Consider the following 22,274-nt stretch of genomic DNA (forward strand, 5'->3'; position numbering starts at 1 on the left):
CCAGCCCTCCAGTCCCCACCAGGCCTGCATTTGCTTTGCCTGCCTGTCCCAGAGAGGACTTAGAAATCTGAGTCTCCCTGGCAGAGTGCTTAGAGGCAGTGTGGCGTTTGGAAGCAAATGACCCCGGCTAACTGTGTGCCCTTGGGCCCTGCCTGACTGCGCCTCTCCAAGCCTCAGTTTCCCCAGCGATAAAATAGAGGTATGCCTACCTGAAAGGCTAATTGGTGAGAGTTAAAGAAAGTAATTTGATCCCTGGGTTGGGAAGATCTCCTTGAGTAGGGAATGGCAACCCACGCCAGTATTCTTGCCTGGAAAATCCCATGGACAGAGGAGCCCAGCGGATCTTCCCCACCCAGGAATCAAACCCCCATCTCCTGGGATTTCTGCATTGCAGATGGGTTCTTTATCTTTGAGCCGCTTTGGAAGCCTGTGAAGGCTTAGCTACTTACTAAATCATTCAGTGCCCTGTCCCAGGGGGATGTTAACACAATTGCTATATGCCAAGCCCTGTGGGCACAAGTGGGATCTTAATGGTTAAAAACAAAAACAAAAAACCTCACATTGGCAGTGTCATTTATCACATCTTGCTGGGCATCCAGGTCTGGCCCTTGTTCTAAGTCACTGAGAGTCTGTTGAGAAAAACCTAGAAAAGTCTTGGGTCTCTCTGTTCTGTCTCCTCCTTCCATCTCAGCCTTTGTTAATTGTCTCCCAAAAGACCTTTAAAAAAGAAGAAATGGAGAACAGTCTGGCTGTCCCAAGCTGCTGGTCCTTTCTAGTGTTATGTGATCTGTTTGCTTTTTTCAGAAGATAGAATTCCACGGAGGTTGACGTGGGGGGCGGTGAGGTGAAGGGAGACTCTTGGAGATTTATCCGGAGAGGAGCAGGGGTGGGGGTAAACTGGGCCCTGCCTCTTCTGTGTGGCCAGACTTGCAGAAGGAAGAAAGCTCAGGTGTTGGGGGAATTCCCAGTGGCAAGCCTTTACAGGACGTCAGGTGGCATATCTGTTATTGTGGGTTCCGGGCCCAGAGGCAGATATGGCCATTAGTGAAATGGTCATATTCTGCCGCTTGATAGTGAGCTAAGTGTTCATCACTTGCATCATCTCCCTGGACTGTCAGAGCCACCTCGATGAGGGAAGCAGAGCCAGTGTTAGCATCTCATTTTACAAATCAAACTGAGATTCAGAGACACAAGGTAACTTGCTCAGAGTCACTCAGCAAGCAGGCAGTGAGTGGTCCCGGGACTTGAGTCATAGTCTTTGGACTCCTGTTTTTCCTGCGGTAGCACAGATGGGCCTATGATGGGATGTGACTACTGGGGGAAGCGTACGGGGTTATCTCCTGCCTGTACTGCAGCAGGATTGCCAGGAACCTCCTTGGGGACAGAGACTGCATCTAACCCATTGTGTATCACTCCCCTTACTCGTCTTCCAAGTAAGGGGAGTCTAATCTCGGGCAAATGGCTTCTCTTTGTATCACCTCAGTTTCCTCATCTGTAAAATGGGTGTAATTGTCACTGTTAATGTGCTATGCATGTAGGACATACTCTGTAAAAGGAAATGATCCACCTCCCCTGTCGCATGCTCATCAGAAAGACCTTTGGCCCTGGGTCCCACTGGTTTGAGGTTGTTGAAAGCATTGTGCTTGGCATCATTTGATTCTAACAATCACTTAACTTTGACAAGCACTTAACGTTTTTGACTTGAGGAATTCTTTTATCTAGAGCCCTGTCTGACTGAGCACTCCTGGATTCTGAGGCATTTTTTTTTTTTGTCAGTTCACAGCCCTCTGGGGGCACCCATCCTATTCAGTTCAGCTGCCATAACAAACTAGCAGAGTCTGGGGGCTTAAACCATGACATGTATTTTCTCACAGTTTTGGAGACTGCACATCTGAGGTCAGGCCGTCAGCATGGTCGAGTTTTCATGAGAATCCTCTTCCTGATTTGCATTCAGCCCGCTCCTTTCTATGTCTTTCTGAGGGCGGAGAGAGAGCTCTGGTGCCTCTTCCTCTTCCTATAAGGACACGAACCCTTTGGGATTAGGGCCCCACCCTTATGCCCTTTTAATTTCGATTTCAAAAAATTAAATGAAATTAAAAAGACACTTGCTCCTTGGGAGAAAAGCTATGACAAAAGCTATAACAGCATATTAAAAAGCAGAGATATAACTTTGCTGAAAAATGTCCATATAGTCAAAGCTTTGGTTTTTCTTATAGTCATGTACAGACTTCTTTATGTATGGACCGTAAAGAAGTCTGAATGCTGAAGAATTGATGCTTGCAAACTGGGGTGCTGGAGAAGACTCTTGAGAGTCCCTTGGACAGAAAGAAGATCAAACCAGTCAACCCTAAAGGCAATCAACCCTGAGTATTCATTGGAAGGACTTTACTGAAGCCAAAGCTGCAATACTTTGGATATCTGATGTGAAGAACCCACTCATTGGAAAAGATCCTGATGCTACAAAAGATTGAGGGCAGGAGGAGAAGGGGGTGACAGAGGATGAGACGGTTGTATGCCATCGCTGACTTAATGAACATGAGTTTGAGCAAGCTCTGGGAGATAGTGAAGGACAGGGAAGCCTATTGTGCTGCAGTCCATGGGATCGCAGAGTCGGACACAACTTAATGACTGAAGAACAAGTTATGACCTTGGTTAACTGTTAGAACCTGCTCACAGGTGAGCAAATATGGTCTCATCGAGGATTAGGGCTTTGACATGAATTTAGAGGAGACACTTCAGTCAAGCATATACTTTTCTTTTTTAACCTTTATTGAAATGTAATTGACAAATGAAGATTACATATGTTTGAGATGTGCAACCAGTTGCTTTGATGTATGTATATCTTGTGACATGATAACCACAATCAAGCTAATTAACACATCCATCACTTCCATAGTTACTAATTTATGTGTGCAGGTGGGATGAGATCACCTCAAGATCTACTCTTTTCACAAATTTCAAGGACATGGTGGAGTATCGTTAACTATGGTCTCCATGCTGTACATTAGATCCTCAGAAGGTGTTCATCCTGCATAACTGAAATTTATACCCTTCAACCAGCATCTCCCCATTTACCCACCTTCCCCACCCAGGCACCCGCCTCTTTGTTCCATGCTTCCGTGAGTCCTGCTGTTTTAGAGACTCTGCATGGAAGTGAGTCCACGCAGTATTTGTCTCTCTGTGTCCAGCCTATTTCCCTTAGCAAAACGTCCTCCAGGATTTCAAGAGAGACGAGCGTCCCCCTGTGCCAACGTGCTGACGGAGTGGGGTTGGTTACGTGGAGGCCCTTGTGGCCTGCACAAAAGCTGCCTCCATGATGCTGGGAAGGAGAACCTGAGTGGAGTGGGCTCAAGAGATGGGGGGAGAGTGGAGGAGGAAGCAGCCAATACAGTCGGCTTTGCCCAGCTGTTTATCTGTAAAGAGGAGCGGAGAAGTGGGATGGCAGAGGGGTCTAAATGGTGACTGAGGTCATCAGCTGAGAGTGGGGACAGAGGGGAGGAGGCATGGAACAGTCCTGGGGCCAGCCCTCGTGGGAGGAGAGGAGGCAGCCCACAGAGGCGTCTAGCATCGCGGTACTTGGTCAAAGGTTTTACCTGGAGAAAGGAATCGCCTCGGATTTTAAATCACATTGCACAATGTGTCAGGAAACATTTCCATCCAGGGTTCCCCTGTCTCACCAAAGGATGCTTCCAAGTAATTGAGAGACTAAGAAAAAAAAATCTTTATTTCATCCCAGCATGCCTTAAGTTTCCTTAGCTTATGGGTGGATGCATGCATTTTGTTCCCAAAGGAGACGTGAGAGTCTCTGTTTCCAGCTGTGTCTGAGTCTGTCTCCCACCCCCTCCCCGGGCATCTGGAACCTTCCCCTGCGCTGTGTGATCAAGTCTGCGCCCGGCTTGAGTTCCTCCCAGTTGTTGAACGCACTCTGTCTTCATGCTCCGCCCCTGGCTTGCCTTGCATCCTGTTTGTTGGCGCCCACACCCGGGTCTCCGTCAGTTCATGTGGTTGATCTAATAGAAGCTTCTCCCCAGCCTGCCTGACTCCGGGCTCCACAGCCCCTGTTCATCTTGGCTCAGAAATATTGGAATACTGCCTTCCCCACGCTGCTAAAATATGGCAGTGTCTTGGGTTTGGCAGCATAAAATATAAATTACCTGGCCTGAGCTCACCTCATTTCCCACCTCATTTCCCCAAGACACGTTCTGTGCTCACAGAAGGCCGATCTCACTGTCCTCTGGACACCCCAGGTTCCTTTCACTCTCTCCTGCCCTTCCTTGCCTGCCGACCGCTCTTAGGATAAAGCGCAGTTCCTCACTGTGCCCTTCAAGGCTGTGTGCCTGTCATCTGCGCTCCGCGCACTTCTCTCACACTGAACAGCCCCGTTCCTCAACAAAGGAGCACTTTCCCGCCCCAGGACCTTCGCACTTGCCAGTTCTCCAGACCTGGGTACTCTGTCCCCCCCCTTCACAGGCCCACTTCTCGCTGACTCTTCAGCTTTTCTGTCACCATTGGAAGGACCTCCCGACCTTTCCGCCAAGCTCTCCCGCCCCACCCCGCCATCTTATTTCCTGTGATGTCACTTTGTTTATTTGCTTCATGGAAATGGCCACAGTCTGAGTTGGTGTTGCTGATTTATCTTCTGTCAGTTCTATAGGGTGGGAGCTCTTCCCATCCATGGTCACCGCTGGGTCCCCCAAGCTTAGGGCACATACAGTTGTTCACCAGATAGCACTCACGAGAGCAGTTGGGAAGATCCCCTGGAGGAGGAGATGGCAACCCACTCCAGTGTTCTTGCCTGGGAAGTCCCATGGACAGAGGATCCTGGTGGGACATGAGGCCCTTATGTTAATTATCTGACCCATCCTGTGGGGCATATTTTTGACTCTCAGACACAATATTCTGTCTTGATAACAACTATTTTATAACATCCCCTTTGCCATCCTAAACTGATATTCATAGATAAAGCAACTTATCTATACACATAATTTTTTAAAAGTGTAATACCATACCGTAAAATGAATAAAAGGAAAATAGCGTATATAATATCATATATGTAAGTGAATGTGCTATGACTAAAGAAAAGCATAATGAAGTGGTCATATGCTTTCACCTAGTACATAGAACAACATCCACTGGAGTTGCTTCGGCACTTTTTGTTATGTTGTGACTCAAATACCACAGGTGACGTTTCATGCGGGACGTGGGGCAGTTCTTTCCCCTGCTGGACTGTGCTGTGCATGGCAGGGCAGCCAGCATCCTTGGTCCTCACCGTCTAAAGGCCAGTGGTGCTTCTGAACTGCCCCTTTCCAATTTCCCAGTGCCTTCCTGGGGGCAGTTCCGACTCCATCAAGACTCTCAGGTGTGCGGGAGGGGCTGGGCTTAGTTTGAACCCTACACACAGGCAAAGATCTCCTCATGGGGTCCCTGAGCGAGCTGGCTTCACTGAGACTCTTTTTACTAGAATGGGAGATAACAGATCTTCCCTCTGAAGAATGCCTGAGGAGGAAATGCCCAGATGTGCCTGCTGTCCCTAACAGTAATTCCGTGCAGAGCAGAGCCTCAACACCTGCTCGTTCTTTTCTCTGTACCTGGAAGAACTTGTTCTACAAAGGGCCAGATAAGAAATCTCCTAGGCTTTGCAGGTCATACGGTCTCTGGGTCTCTATTGCAAATACTTAGCTCTGCCACTGCAGCAGGAAAACAGCCAGAGGGCATCACAGAAAGAAACGGCATCACTCTGTTCCAGTAAAACTTTATTTACACAGACAAGTGGGGGGCTGGATATGGTCTGTGGGCCGTAGCTCTCAATCCCTGGTCTTTCTCCATAAAATGCTGGATTGCCACATCATCTGTCTGCAAAACTGGATCAAAATTTCCTAGCAGTCATTGTTTTTATGTTTTATTATAAGTCAGGAAGGAGAGGGTTATCCGACGAGGCTGGAGCAGGCAGGCCCCAGAGGCAGCTGCCAGAGATTATGAAGTATCTACAAAGTGCACCAATGTCTCATCTCCAGCCAGGGACCCATGTCGGGGGAGGGAAGCAGGGCTGCTAATGACCAAGCTCAGTGAAGATGAACTCTCAGGGTGTGAGAGTGGGTGAGGCCAGACGAGACCCCGATGCAGGGGCCCACGCCTTGAATGAAGTGGGAGGCATGTCCCCAGGATTCCTAAGGATCCCTAGCATTTCAGAGGGAAATCCCAATTCCTCCCTTGCATTTACTTTCTAAAATTCTCTTGTCCATCCCACACAAAAGAAAAAAAAAGGAAAAAGAAAATGTGGCCAGAGATCATCCAGCAAGCCGATTGAAACTCTGGTGGTGTTAATCTGAAAGAAGCGTTATCTGTGCTAACCCCCTCCTGCCACCTGTGCCTGTCCTAGAATTTCCATTTAAAATGGTGGTGGTGGGCCTGGAGAGAGGAAGCCAGAGAAGGAAGATAAGGTAGTTCAGAGGCCACACGCTGGCAGCCTGCCAGGCAGCTTCTGCCTGAGGCCAAGTTTGTTTTGATGTTCACAGGAAGGGTCTGCCCGCCTGAAAGAAAATTGTGTTCTTACACAAAATCCATCTTTTGAGCTCCCCCTGAAAAATTAGAAGCCCCGGGGACTCCAGGACTGTGTCTAGACGAATGGGCAGGGGCTGGGCTGGCTGCGGCCTGTGGCGAGGGCCTCACTGGCCGGTTGCCGCTGCCCCAACCTCCGTCTTCCCCCATCCCTGCTGCCTCCTCTGCTGGGGCCTCTGAAGGCGTCTGGGCCCGAGATGTCAGAGTCCCTAAGACACAGCAAAGGAGACCTCTCATTAGCTGAATGGTGCATGGAAGATGGGGGCAGCCTGGCTGAGGCCACCCGGCCTCTGGGGTGGCCTCCCGGCTCCCACAGTGGGCTCCCTGCAGCCAGTCCTTTCTGAACAGATGGAAGAATTGGTCCAAAAGGCCCATCTAGCCTGCTACTGCCGGGCTTCATCTCCTTGGCTGTTGCCCAGTTCTTTTTGGATAACAGCCTGCAGGGCTCCAGTGGTCTCATCCACCTCCCCGCTGCCTCTCTCCCCGGCTGCTCCCCACTCGCCCCCCAAACACCATATTCCAGACACATTGAGCTTCTAATTCCTTAGGCAGCTTGTTGAGCTTCTTTGTGCCTTTACGAACCTAGATTTTAAATGTACAGCTTTCCTGAGATGTACTCGTTTCACCTTCCCTGGTAGCTCAGAGTGTCTGCCTGCAATGCAGGAGACCTGGGTTTGATCCCTGGGTTGGGAAGATTCCCCTGGAGAAGGAAATGACAACCCACTCCAGTATTCTTGCCTGGAGAATCCCATGGATGCAGGAGCCTGGTGGGCGACAGTCCACGGGGCCGCAAAAGAGCTGGACACGACTGAGCGACTTCACTTTCACTTTCACTCATTTCACTTAAGTCTGGGGTTGGGTTAAAGCTGACAGAAACTCAAAACGAGCAAGAGGGATGCTTGTTTCTTTCGTGAAATGATGGATGTGGGTACCCAGGGCAGAGAGGCATGGCAGCGGGGTGGTGTGGTGGTGTAGATGCCCCATCACTTGATGTGTGGGTGCATGGCCCAATATGGTAGCACACAGATTCCAGGCACAGAGAGAGGAAGGCAGGCAGGATCCAAGGGGGTAGAGTACAGTGGCTTAAGGAGGCTCCTGGAAGGGGCCTCACAGCATTCTGCCCAGTGGGATGAAGCAGGGCCACCTTAAGCAGCCAGGAAACTGGGAAATGGTGGCTCAGATGGTAAAGAATCTGCTTGCAATGTGGGAGACCCAGGTTCGATCCCTCGTTCGGGAAGACCCTCCTGGAAAAGGGCATGGCTACCCACTCCAGTGTTCTTGCCTGGAGAATTCCACGGACAGAGGAGCCTGGCGGGCTATATTTCATGGGATCGCAAAGAATTGGACTTGACTAAGTGAGTAACACACACACTCATAGGCTCATAGGCTTCCCTGGTGGTTCAGATGGTAAAGAATCTGCCTGCAATGCAGGAGACCCAGATTTAATCCCTGGAAAGGGAAGATCTCCTGGAGAAGGGAATGGTTACCCAGTCCAGTATTCTTGCCTGGAGAATTCCATGGACAGAGGCTATACAGTCCATGGGGTCGCAAAGAGTCAGACATGACTGAGCAATTAACACTTTCACTTTCAAGCAGCAAGGAAACGGAAATATTGTTCTCAATCCAGGAAGCCATGTGCCCTTGGGAGGAGGGTTAACTGCCTCATACCTGCGAGGACCTTCTGCAGTCTCCATGAGTCTTTATGTTCTTTGCCAAAAGCACTGTGAATAAAAGCAGGATTTGCATTTAGAATCATCTGCCCCCCAAACTGTGCTCCTAACAGTTTGGCTGCGTTGCTTCCTGACAAGCAGCACACACAGTCAGCCTTTCATACGTGCTCATAGAGGAAAGAGAGGTGGATTTGGGTTTGGGTGTGCTTGGAAAGTGTGGGTCTGGGGAGGCCGGCTGCTTCTGTAGTTTTCTTAGAGGAGGATGTGAGTGAGTGTTGGAATTGATAAAATTTGAAACCAGAGGACATGGTTCATCTATTTTTTTTTTAAGATTTATTTATTTTTGGCGGTGCCGGGTCTTCATTGCTGCGTGCAGGCTTTCCGTATTTGCAGTGAGCAGGGGTTACTCTTGTTGCAACGCGTGGGCTTCTCATTGCAGTGGCTTCTATTGTTTACGAGCACGGGCTCAGTTGTGGCGCAGGCGCTTAGCTGCTCCGAGACATACGGAGTCTTCCCAGACCAGGGATCAAACCCGCGTCCTCTGCACTGGCAGGCGGATTCTTAACCGCTGGGCCACCAGGGAAGCCCCTCTTCTTTTTAAATTTAATGACTTAATTTGATTTGATGCAGATGTCATAAGATGCACGTGTTTTAAGCGTGGAGCTTAACAATTTTTTTTTTTTTTTTTTTGCTTGGGAGGTTTTGACACCTGTAAACTCTCTTGCTACAGTCACTCAGTTGAGACAGAACATTTCCATCATTCCAGAAGGGCTTCCCAGGTGACTCAGTGATACAGAATCTGTCTGCCAATGCAGGAGACACAGGAGATGCAGATTTGGAGTGGAAGAGTCCCCACTCCAGGTTTCTTGCCTGGAAGATCTCATGGACAGAGGAGCCTGGTCGGCTGCAGTCCATGGGGTCGCAGAGCTGGACACGACTGAGCGCAGCGCACGGCATCACTTCAGAACATTCTCTTCTGTCCCCTGGTAGCCAGCCTCCAGTCTCACCCCACTCCAGGCAGTTACCACGCCATGTTCTATCATTATATATTAGTTTTGCCTGTTCTCAAACTTCACATGAATGGAATCACACCATTTGGGCTCGTTTATGTCTGATCTCTTTAGCTCAGCATTTTCTTTTTCTGTGTGATCCATGTTATTGCTTATGACATTGGTTTGTTACTTTTTATTGTCAAGTACTATTCTGCTGTATGACTGGGCCTCAAATTGCTTATCCATTTACTTGTTGTTTGGTGAATTTGAGTGGTTTCCAGTTACTGGCATTCATGTGCAAGTCTTTTAATTTTTATTTTCTTGCTTAAATACATAATAGTTGGATTGCTTAGTTGTATGATTGGTATACATTTACCTTTGTAAAAAACTGCTAAATGTTTTCCAAAGTGGATCAACCATAGTACATTTCACCAGCTGTGTGTGAGTTCCAGGTGCTTCACACCTTCACCAGCACTTGATTTTATCAGGTTGTTTCATTTTTTAACTTGCCCTGTTCTAATGGATTTGCAGTAACATCTCATGGTGGTTTTTGCATTTCCCTGATGACAAAAGATGTCACATGTTTACTGCACATTTCTCTATCTCCTTTTTGAAGTGTCTGTTTGACTCTTTTGTTCACTTTATTATTGGGTTTTTGTCTTTTTATTGAGTTGTGAGAGTTCATCGGAAAAGACCCTGATGCTGGGAAAGATTGAAGGCAAAGGAAGAGAAGAGCGGCAGAGGATGAGATGGTTAGATAGCATCACTGACTCAATGGAAGTGAATTTGAGCAAACTCTGGGAGATGAAGGACAGGGAAGCCTGGTGCGCTGCAGTCCATGGGGTCTCAAAGAGCCAGACACGACTTAGTGACTGAACAACAACAAGAAGAGTTCATTATATATTCTGGATACAAGTCCCTTGTCTGATATAGGGCATTTTGAATATTTTCTCCCAGTTCACGGCTTGCCTTTTTATTTTCTTAATGGAGTCTTTGGTTGGGCAGAAGCTTCTAATTTTGATGAATTTGTCCAACTTTGCTTTTATGAGTGAGGCTTTTGTGTCATATTGTAAAACATGCTGTGTGTCTGCCGTATAGATGGTCATCAGGAAGTCTTTGTTTGGGTGGTTAGCTCTTTCAGAGCAGAAGTTGCTTGAAAATTTGTGAAGACATGACTTCCCTGGGCTCTCTCTGGTTTGGGGGTCTGTATTGGAAGCCTGCTCCCCATTCCTCAGACCCTCTTAGAGCCCAGGGGTGAGGCTAATGAAGGGCCAGAATCAGCGAGTGTGTGTGTTTGTGTGTGTATGTGTGTGCATCTGTATGTGTACACTGAAAACAAGCAATCATTCTGATTTTTGATCTTCACTGGGTGAGGTTTCTCCAGGCGCCTTGCTGGCCTGATGTTCTCGGGAAATGTTGCTTCATAAATATTGAATTGTGTCGTTACCTTCTGCACACGCCTCTGGCGACTGCTTCCTAGAAATGAATTTGGAGTCTTGCGGTAATTACCCCTGGAAGTGTTCATTCAAGTCTGAGACCAGATTAAATAATAAATAGGAATGTCATTTCTTCGTTCCAATTTAGAACCCTTGTCTCATTATTTTTCTGGATGAAATTGAATGTCTTGGCAGAGGAACTTGAGGGGAGGGGGAGGTGGGGATCGAGCATGAGGAAGTGTGAAGACATAGGACATGATGCTGGAGGATGGGATTCTGGAGGGCGAGCAGGGCCTTCTGCTCCTCCAAGGTCTGGGCCGGGTAGTGGGGCGCTCGGGCTGGTAGGGACTGGGAGGGTCAGGTGGACTTAGGGACATGCCCACTTGGGCCGCTGTCCTTGCCCGGGACCATCTCCACTTCTCACCTCTTTAAACTTTTCCCCACACAGGAAACTGTAAGGTTTTCTTTAATGCAGAAAAGCATTAAAGGAAAAAAATAATCCATCCATTGTCCTGCCACCCAAAGTCAACTGCTACTAGCATTTTGGAGCATTTCTTTTCCTAAGCTTTTCTCTTGGCTGAGTTTTTTTTTTTAATATAACTTGAGACCATACAGTAAAAGCAATCGTATCTCCTGCTGTGGGTACTGGTTCACCTTTAAGAGGAACAGGATTGCTATTTCCTTGCAGTTTGACTATGAACTGCAAGTCCAGTGGACTCCAGGGCCCTTGTCTTTTCCACCCTTGCATCCCCAGCAGCGCCCACCCAGCACACAGCTGGGGCTCAGCAAGCATGTGTTGGAAGGATGGGTTACTTTTAGTGCCTGTGTGTCATGCCTTAAGAAGAGCAGCCAAGGTTTCCCTGATGGTCCAGTGGCTAAGACTCCGTGCTCCCAATGCGGGGGGCCCAGGTTCGACCCCTGGTCAGGGAACTAGATCTCACATGCTGCACCTGAGACCCGGTACAATCAAATGAAGAAATGGTTTTTTAAAGATTGGCCAGCAGTACAGTGTCCACACCACACACAGTGTGGTGTGCCAGACATAGGCTTACAGCTTTCCAGAGCTTATCTCACTTGCCCTGCACATCGCCCTCCTAAGAGACCATCCTTTTCATGCTGAGAGCACAGACCTTGGAACATGTCTGGCAGTGCAGTGTTATGCTGCAGAACATGTGATATGGAGCTGAACTGTCTGTGTTTGTATCCTAGATCTATGACTTTCTGCCTGTGTGACCCAGGATAAACCACTTAACCTCTCTGAGCCTCAGTGTCTTCAGGTTTAAACAGGCTCTAATACTAAAATCGAGTTGTCAAAAAGATGCAGTAATATAACTCAGAGCCTGGCAGAGAGAAAGTGGTCTGGACTGGTAGCTCTAATTACTACTGTTCTTTATCTGGGTGACCATGAGCAAATCATTTTACCTCTGAGTCTTGGATTCCTCATTAGGAAGATGGAGAGAGTGGTTGCAATTGTTGAAATGAGATAAGACATGTAAAAAGCTGAGCCCAGACCCTGGTTCGTCGATGGAGCGCAGCAGAGACTAGTTATTAATATGAACTAAAACTCAAGATCTTTGGAGCTCCTCCTTCCAAACTCATCCCAAGGGACACCTGCTCCAGACGTCCCTCCTGATTTCCCTTCTTGCCACCATGTCTCTCCCATATTCCTCAGTACTCTGTGCCAGCTCTGTCCTAGCACCTCCATGCTGCCCCATCATCTCAAACTTGTCCGGGATCCCCCCAGACCCTAAACTCTCTGAAGGCAGGGACCACCCACTAGTCATCACTGCATCCCCAGATTCCAGTGTCTGGCACACCGCCAAGGCCTTACAAAGCATTTGTGGAGTGGAACCATAACGGGAGCTGTCTGGGAAGATCATGGGGGGCAACCAGAGGGAGGGTGAGAGCTTCTGTTGTGTCATCTCAGAGGGGAGATGTTAGCAGAGGCTTCTGGAAAAAGTAGCTGCTTGTCATAAATTCCAACTCTGTTCGGTAATGTTTGGCCAATCTGTTTTTCCTGACTTAATTCAAAATTGGATGGGAGGGAAAGAAATTTGTCTGAGTGACTCCAAGTTAACAAGCTGTAATGACACGCTAGGAGCTGTGTAGCTTGGAGCCATCAATTTGCCGAGAGAGAAGCAGGAAGTGGAAAAGTAACAACTGGGTGTTGGGCGAGGCTGAGAAGACAGAGGACAGGGAGATGTCCTCGCTCTGGGACAGAGGGAGAAAGGAGGCAGGGAGAAGGAAAAGGGGACAGAGGAGAAGGGATTCTAGGTTTTGTCGATGCTTCTGGATGGCCCATATTACTCATCTTTAAAATAAACTTTACTTCCCTGGGGTTCAGGTGGTAAAGAATCTGCCGGCCATGCAAGAGATCTGGGTTCGATTCCTGGGTCTGGAAGATCGCCTGGAGAAGGGAATGTCTACCCACTCCAGTATTCTTGCCCGGAGAATTCCATGGACAGAGGAGCCTGGTGGGCTACAGTCCATGGGGTCACAAAGAGTTGGACACTTTATGGAGTATAATTTATATGCAATACAATACACCTGTTTTACCTGTACAGTTTGGGCTTTGACAAACACAAACAGCCATGTAACCACATTTGGTATCAGGACATAGAGCTTTTCTGTCCCTCCAGAAAGTGTCCTTGTGCCGTTCTGCACACAGTCCCCCTAGCTCGTGCCTTTCGAAATGACTGATCCTCTTCCTGTTGTTGTAGATTGGTCTTTCCTGTTTTAGAATTTTGTACAAGTGGAATCATACAGGACAGACTCTTTTGTATCTGGTTTCTTTCATTCATATCACAGTCAATACCCATGCAATACTTTTTAAAAAATTATTTATTTGGCTGCACTGGGTCTTAGTTGCGGCAAGCAGTATCTAGTTCCCTGATCAAGGATCAAACCCAGGCCCCGTACATTAGGAGTGCAGATTCTCACTTACTGGACCACCAAGGAAGTCCCGAGATCTACACTATGTTTTTAAGGTAAAATTTGATTCTGCTTCACAGACAATCCAGTGCAACAAGTGTGTTCGTTGTGGGTATATTCTTAATGCTTATTCTTTAATGTTGGTTTAAATGTCCTCTCCTCCAAGATTCCATCCCTGATTTCCCCCCAGCAGGGCTGGCAAGATTGATGAGGTTTATACTTTATATAAACTTTATATAAACTACCATACTTTATAGCATTTGCCTTACAGAGGTTATTCTCTTATCACAACCCTTGACTAAGTTAGGTATTATTGTCCCCATTTCAAAGAAAAGAAATTTAAGGGTCAGAGAGGTTGAGCAACTGTGCTAACATCACATAGCTAAAACATAGCAGAGTCAGAGTTTGACCCAGGACTCAGACCCCAAGCCCTGTGCTCATGACTGCTCAGGGGGACTGTTTTCTTCACCTACAGCCGAATAGCTCCTTCTTACAGCCCGTCATGCTATTTTATAGTTAACTGTTTGACCATCTTTGCTCCCTTATCAGCCTGATTTCTTACTTGCAAATGACTGAATCCACTCTAGACATTTTAATAGAAAACTTGTTAAAGGAGATGAGGTTGTTCAAAGAATCCCCAGGAGGGCTGGAGGCAGCTCGGAGGCTACACAATCAGGAATAAAGCTAAAATCTCGCTGAATGGAGCCCCTGATGCCTCCCAAAGCCAGACACCCAGAACTAGGTTCTCTGGGCACCTGTGTCGCTCAATTTAGAATTGAAATTTCACATGATGATGTCTGATTGGTGGAGCCTGTCTCACATGATGATGCCCTGGGTGCAAGCGATCCTGGGAGATGGAGTCTCTAGCTTCTGCCGTGGAAAGGCAGAAATTCCCCCAAACAAGGGCAAGGGGATTGAAAAGGAGCTGGACAGTCAGAAAACACATGTGTCCATAACTTTTTCTCCTGTGACTTCCTCCAGGGCAGGGAAGATGTCTGATTTATTTCTGCATCTTCAGGACTTAGAGTATGGCAGACACAGTGTAATTACCAAGCAAGTAGATACTTAGCAAATGAATGAACAAGGGGATGGACGAGTAAGTATGAATTTTTGAAATGGGGAAGACCTCTTGGCATCGGGAAGAGCTCAAGGCATCTTAGAGGAGGATGTATTGAGTCATTTTGAGATGTAGTGTCTTGGCTTCAGACTCCAATCATTCCTTCAAGAGTTGAGGATAACTCAAGCCTGGGGACATCTCTGGTCCTCAGACCCAGAACCTTGAAGGCCCTTCAAGGTCAGATCTGATCTAGGCACAAAAGGAGGAAGTCACCACTATTTACCCAAAGAAGCGGCGTGTCAGCCTTAAGCAGAGGGCTGTGTACCTTGCCAGTGACAGGCCCGAAGGGATGAGGAGAAGGTGGGACTAACATTTCTTGGACACAAATGAACACCTACTCTGCCCCAGGTTCTCTAGTATTCCCATTTTACAGATGAGGAAACTGAGTCTCAGAAACTGAGTAACTTGCCTGAGACAAACTGGTTGCTATGGTTTTGAACTGTCTTTGCTCCTAGACTTTTTGATTGAAGTCTGGCCCTGCCACACACTAACTGCCTTCAGGCAAATACTTGGCCTCAGTGCTCACATCTGAGCACTGGAAATATTACCAATACTGATTTCACAGTGTTTTGTGCAGATTAAATACAATTATACAGGGAGAACACTTAATACGGTGCTTGACACTTTGTTTAGTCACTGAGTCATGTCTGACTCTTTCGTGACCCCAGGGACTGCAGCCTGCCAGACTCTCTTTCCGTGGGATTTCCCAGGCAAGAATACTGGAGTGGGTTGTCAGTCCTTCTCCAGGGGATCTTCCCAACCCAGGGATCAAACCCACACCTCCTGCATGGGCAGGCAGATTCTTTACCATCTGAGCCGCGTGTAATGGGAGCAGTGGCTAGCCGTCACTAGTAATGGGAAGCCTAGTGCTGGCTCAGTAGGATGTCCAGTTGTTTCAGCACAATTTGTGTAAAAGGTTATTCTTTCTCTGTTGAATTGCCTTTGCATCTTTGTCAAAAATCAGTTGACTATATTTGTGTGGGTCAATTTCTGGGCTCTCTATTCTATTCCGTTGATCTATGTATCTATCCTTTCATCAATACCATATCAGCTTAATTACTATATCTTTATACTAAGTCTTGAAACCGAGCAGTGAGATTCCTCCAACTTCATTCTCCTTTTTCAGAATTGTTTCAGCTATTCTAGGTCTTTTGTTTCTCCACATAAATTTTGGAATCAGCTTGTCTGTATCTACAAGAGTTTGTGGGGTTTTAAATCTGTAGATTAGATTATAGTAAATGAACATTTTAACAATATTGAGTCTTCCAATCCATGAACACGATATGTCTCTCCATTTATTTAGACCTTCTTTGATGTCTTTCATCCGTGTTTTATAGTTTTTTACCTTGTAGATCCTGGCTCCTCCCTTACCTCTTCTGAACACGTCCTCAGAGCTAGCTGAGAGGTTGTATTCCAGGCTTCAGTCTCCAGTCTAGTCTGCTAAATAAAACACAATTCTCAACCTTTGGGGTGTGCATTTTTTAAGTCAACAACTTCTAGTTTAATTTTGTATAATCATAACTTAATTTTGCAAAAACATAGTTTGTATGATTGCTATTCTTGTAAACTTGTTAAGGTTGGTTTTATTGACCAGATTATGGTGCATCTTGGTGAATGTTCTAGGCACACTTGAGAGGAACATGCCTTCTTCTGTGGTTGGATTAGAGTGTTCTGTAAATATTGACTAGGTCCATGTGGTGGGTAGTCATATGTCAACCTTCTGTATCCAAACTGATTTTTTACCTACTTGCTCAGTGAATTACTGAGAAAGGAGTGTTGAAACATCCAACTATTAACACACTGATATATTAATATATCTCCCCTTTTAGATCTATTACTTTCTGCCTTGTCTATTTTGATGTCCTATTGTTAGGCACAGATGCAGTTAGAATTGCTATGTCTCCTTGGAGAATGGGCACTTTTATCATTGTGTAATACCTTTCTTTATCCCGGAAATGGCCTTTGTTCTAAAGTCAGCTTTGTCTGAAATTAGCATAACTACTGTTGCTTCCCAGGTGACGCTAGTGGTAAAGAACCTGTCTGCCAATGCAGGAGACATAAGAGATGTGGGTTTGATCCCTGGGTTGGGAAGATCCCCGGAGGAGGGCATGGCAGCCTACTCCAGTATTCTCCCTGGAGAATCCCATGGACAGAGGAGCCTGGTGGGCTACAGTGTGTGGGTCACAAAGAGTTGGACACAGCTGAACGCTAAGCACGCGCAACATAGCTACACAGGCTTGTTGCCTGGTGTTTGAGTTTCTGAAACTGAAGAGGGTACCCACTTGGGGTCAGGAAGAAACAGGGGGAGGAATCTCTTTCTCTAAATACTCAACAGTCAATGTGTCTGCACAGAAGCAGGCTCAGTGCAAGACGGGAGTCTGGAGTGAGAGTGCTGGGAGGCCCGGCGTTGGTGGGAGAGCAGGTCCCCGCGTGAGCCCCCCGCCCACTGCACCCCGCGTGTGTGGCTCCGCTCCTCAGGCGTGGCGGGGGGCCATCACGGCCTCCCAGGCTCCTCTGTCTCGGTCTGTCTTGGGAGCTTCATCCTTCTGCATTTCTAGTCTCTCTTCACAGTTAGAAGCACTTGGTACCCCCAGGAACTCACCTTTCAAAATGATGCTTCGCGTGTGCATTGGGGGAAAGGTAGAGGGATTAGCTAGAGATGCAATTTCAATTAAAAAAAAAAAAGAAGCTCTTTCATAAACCCCACTGCTGTGTAACTTTGAAATGGGTGGTGAGGGGAAAGAGAAGCTTCCCAAGGTTTAACAGGAAACACAAAAAGACTAATTTGGATATTAGGGAGCAAGGTCATGCCTGCAACAGCGAAGGTAAATTCTGCACTTGGATCCCTGGCCAGTTCCTAATTATTGGTATTCTCTTGAAGTTTTAGCTTCAACAAGGGTGGAGAGGGTGGCGGCGGTGGGAGGGGGCGGGGGTACGTTACCACAGCCCTCACCTATATTCCTCACCAAAAATAGCTTTCCGTTTGTAATTGAATATAATTGGAGACAGAGGGCTGGCTGGAGGCTAGCTCCTTGTCTACCTTCAGAGCCGTGCGGTGGGGAAAGGGGAGGCCAAGAGTGTGGAGAAGGAAGTTCCCGTCTGCTCCAGATCTGCTTTACCCCTGACTGTGTTGACAAGAAGACCAGGGTCAGACTAGGCCTGAGTTCAGACCCCACCTGCTAGCTGGGCAACCTAGCTGGCCTCTGCCTCAGTTTCCCTATCTGTAAAATGAGAATAATAGCACACATGTAGACACAGTGGTGAGGGTGAAGTGAGACGATCCATGCAAGGTGCCTCTGTCCTCGCTTCTCACCACGTCTGGTGCCTGGACAGCAGCGTTGTCTTCCGCAGGGAACTTGGGGAAAATACAGGATCTCAGGCCTCTGCATCATAACAAGATCACCAGCGACTCTAACACATATGCAGTTTGAGCCACACTGCCTTGATGCCATCTTCCTCCTACACTGAGCTCATTACACTTTAAAAAAAATTTATTTTGTTGGCTGCACCAGGTCTTCCAAAATCTTTGTGGATGGTGACTGCAGCCATGAAATGAAAAGACGTTTGCTCCTTGGAAGGAAAGCTATGACAAACCTAGACAGTGTATTAAAAAGCAGAGACAAAAGTCTGTATAGTCAGAGCTATGGTGTTTCCAGTAGTCATGTACAGGTGTGAGAGTTGGACCATAAAGAAAGCTGAGAGCCAAAGAACTGATGCTTTTGAACTAGTGTTGGAGAAGACTCTTGAGAGTCCCTTGGACGGCAAGGAGATCCAACCAGTCCATCCTAAAGGGATCAGTCCTGGGTGTTCATTGGATGGACTGATGCTGAAGTTGAAACTCCTATACTTTGGACTGGTGCGAAGAGCTGACTCATTGGAAAAGACTCTGATGCTGGGAAAGATTGAGGGCAAGAGGAGAAGGGTTGGCAGTGGATGAGTTGGTTAGATAACATCACTGACTCAATGGACAGGAATCTGAGCAAACTCTGGGAGATGGTGGACAGGGGAGCCTGGCCTGCTGCAGTCCACGGGGTCACAAAGAGTCAGACATGACTGGGTGACTGAACGACAACACCAACCAGGTCTCAGGGGCAGCACGGGGGATCTCTGATCTTGGTGCAGAATATGGGATCTAGTTCCCTGACCAGGGCTCAGATCCAAGCTCCCTGCATTGGGAGCACAGAGTCCCAGCCACTGAACCACTAGGAAAGTCCCCTCATTACGTTTTTAGGGTATTGGGTTTTCTGTGGTCTCTGCTTTCCATTCTTAAAGGGTTTACCCTCCACCCACGTGAAACAATACTCAGAACATGAACAATTGAACATGGCAGATGACCTCTGTCTACAGTATTACGGCTGAATTCCCACCTCCCATATGGACTCCCCTCCAGAACCAATAAGTCACCAACACTTTGTGCCTCTATTAACATTTGCAAATACATAGCCTTTTGTCAACTTGATCCCATTTTTCAAAGGTACCTAAGGGAGTCCGCCGTTTAAAGGAACCCCACAGTGAACACTTCTGCAAAGCAAATAATTGCCAACTAATTCATCCCTCCATTTTACAAGGCACGATTTTTTCACATATGGTTTTGGAACAAAGCAGGCTGAGTTGTTGGAAGCTTTAATTAGCAATATTCAGAATAAAAACCTTTTTTTTTTTCGGTGTGGGCGAAATAGGTCTCTTTTCCCAACCTCAGTGGGGCATCAGAATTACCTGTGGGGCTTTATATTTTTACATTTTAAAAGTGCAAGAATCTGAAGTTCCTGGCTTGGTGGTGTTTACATATGTATACACCTGAGTAGATAAGATGTGGAACAGTCTAACACCCCCAAAAGCTCCATCCTTCCCTCCCCAGTTAGTTTATAATGCTTCCCCCCAGGGTAACCTTTCTCTGATTTCTATTACATAGATTCATTTTTCCTGTTTTTGAATTTCATATAATGGAGTCATACAGTAAGTATTCTTTCAAGCCAGAATCTTGGCTTCAATCAAGAAAGACATGGAAAGTCAAACAAAAGCTACATGTTCTCAACAGCGGTTTTCAAGCTTTGGCCTTCATCAGAACCCCCTTGTTCAAACACAGGGCTGGTTAAGACTCGGCTTGCTGGACCCCACCCCCAGAGTTTCTGATTCAGTAGGTCTGGGATGGGACCCAAGAATTTGCATTCCTAACAAGTTCACAGGGGATACTGATGCTATTGGTCCAGGGGCCATATTTTGAAAACCACTGCCCCAGAGCAACAGCCAATCCTTGGGCAGAATTGTTCTGATTTTGAGAGAGTATGCAGTATCTTTTGCCTTGTATCCAAGGTGTCAATAATTTTCTATAGATTTTCTTCCTGAAATGCTGCTCACCTCTTCACTGTTTTGCCTGTTTGGGGCAAGACAGGAGCTATTGCTGTCAGCATCTCTCAACAGTCTTGGCACCCGCATTTCTTTGACAGTCTTGGATAAGGGGATAATTAATTGAGACATTTCTGTTTTCAGTGGATTTTTTAATGAAACAAAACACCGTATTTCTACAGACAGCAGTCCTGAGGCAAAAGAAATAAAAAGAACATGTTTAAGTCTCTGAACGGGCTTCTCTACAAAACTCCCTCCTTGAATCGCAAGCTCCTAGCTCACCCCGGACCCCCATGGACGTCGTCTCCAGGTTATCCTGACTCCGTGATGAAACATAAAGAAATTAGATGTGTTCCTTTGTTGCTTGGGCAGGGTGGAGACCCCAGGCAGACCTCGAGGGCTGTGTCTAAGGGCCCTGAAATCTCCCAGGAGCGGAAAGCTTGCAGGGTTGTTAATTCTCCTTTGAAGAGGAAGATGAAAACCCAAGTCTGCTGACTTGGAAGGAAGTCTCTTCTTTCTAATTTTTTGAACAAAGATCATTTCAACATCAAAGATTTTTTCCCAGTGTTTCCTGTTTCCTTATTTTCTAAATGCCTTCTGGCTGCAAGCTATCTGTTAATTTTTCACAGTGGATATTTCTTCTCAGGAGCCCACATCACCCCCACCCTCTCCTCTCCGTATCTATTTCCAGAGATTTCTGTTGAATTAATGGTTTCCCATTCTAGCAGATTCAATGATTTCCTTTATAACACGTTTTACAGTGCCTCTTTTACCATCGTGAAATAAAATTAATAGACATACAACCTAGCTATACAATTTTAAGTAAGCATGTGCGTGTTGCCCTAAGTGTAATTTAGTTTATTAGTAGTTTATTTAAGATAAATCAAAATGAAATTAATTTCTAGCAAAATATTACATATTGTCAATAAGCAAACACTCCTGTATAACTGCTAAGAAGATGAAAAAGTGCGCTGACACTTACATGCAACCCCAGAGAAACAGCAAACAACAGCTGCAAATGGAGAATGACCCAGATTATTACAGCGGCCACCTGATTAATGCCACTGGCATTTCTGTAGGTGATGTGATTTTTTGAAAATGGCAAATAACTCTTTGTATAAGTTTAAAATAGAGAGGTTCATTCTTCTCTTAATTTTTTATTTATATGATAGTTGCTTTCCTGGAAAATCCAGGATTTGTCAGTCATGGAAAAAAGTCCTTTTTTTTATATGTAAACAGGAGTTGAATTCTAGGGGGAATACTTTGAAACACATTTTTCTCCTATGCGCAGTTCAGGGGGGCTTTCTCAGCCTGACCAGTTTGGGGACAGTCCTTTCTGTGGGGGCTCCTGCTCACTGCAGGTCGTCTGGCATCGCTGGCCCCCCCTGCCCCCATCACCGATGGAGTGAACCCACCACCGGAGCAGCCAACACGTCTCCAGATCTCCAAAGATCTCATCTAGGCTGCAGGTGGTGATGGAACAGGGAAAACTGTTGACATGACTGTTGAGAAAATCAAGGCGAGACGCCCGGCGGCCTGGACTAGGTGCTGGCCGTGGAGACAAAGAGAAGTGCACAGATTCTGGAAGTAGCGTCTGTTGGGCTTGGCTCAGGCATGGGGTCGGCAGCGGGGAGAAAGCAAGATGCCGGGGATCACTTGCAAGTTCCTGCCTGGAGCAGCTGGGTGGTCCTAGTTACTGCTAGAGGAAAGGGAGGAATGGGCAGATAGCCCAGCCTGGACATGCCAAGTGTGAGCTGCCCGTGAGGGATCGAAGCGGGCCTGCCCAATGCCTACTTGCTGTGAGTCTGGGCTTTGAAACTAGACACCGGTGTAGAGACCCAGTCTGAAGCCCTGGGGAGAGGTGAGGCTTCCTGGAAAGAGGGTCCAGAGGGCTAGCTGAAGAAGGCACAGCCTGGGCCCCAGTGAACCCCACATCCAGCGCTTGGGCGGAGAGAGAGAGCCTCGAGGTCCTCCTCCTCCCGCCGTTGGCCCGGCCCGACCCTGGGCTCTGACGTGGGTCTGTGATGACTACATCGCTGTGCCTTGTCGGGCACCCAGCACGCTCTCCCTGAAGACGATCAGGGCCCCGTGTGCCCTGGATGACCGGCTGTCGAGAGATGCACATTGATCACATTATACGGATTCCATCGAGCATTTTCATATTGTATTTGAAAACAAGATGAAGCCCATCTGTGCGTGCCATTTGTTTCCCCAAGCCTGATGA

General features: G+C 47.1%; 1 non-coding gene across 1 annotated transcript; it reads left to right on the top strand.

The window, feature by feature from the left end:
* Positions 1-11,513: 11,513 nt before the first annotated feature.
* On the top strand, positions 11,514-11,586 carry TRNAG-CCC (transfer RNA glycine (anticodon CCC)). Its single transcript has one exon. It is a non-coding gene; the product is annotated as a tRNA-Gly (tRNA).
* Positions 11,587-22,274: the final 10,688 nt, after the last annotated feature.

Source organism: Odocoileus virginianus, chromosome 9, assembly GCF_023699985.2.
Source record: "Odocoileus virginianus isolate 20LAN1187 ecotype Illinois chromosome 9, Ovbor_1.2, whole genome shotgun sequence".
In the NCBI taxonomy this organism is placed as follows: domain Eukaryota; kingdom Metazoa; phylum Chordata; class Mammalia; order Artiodactyla; family Cervidae; genus Odocoileus; species Odocoileus virginianus.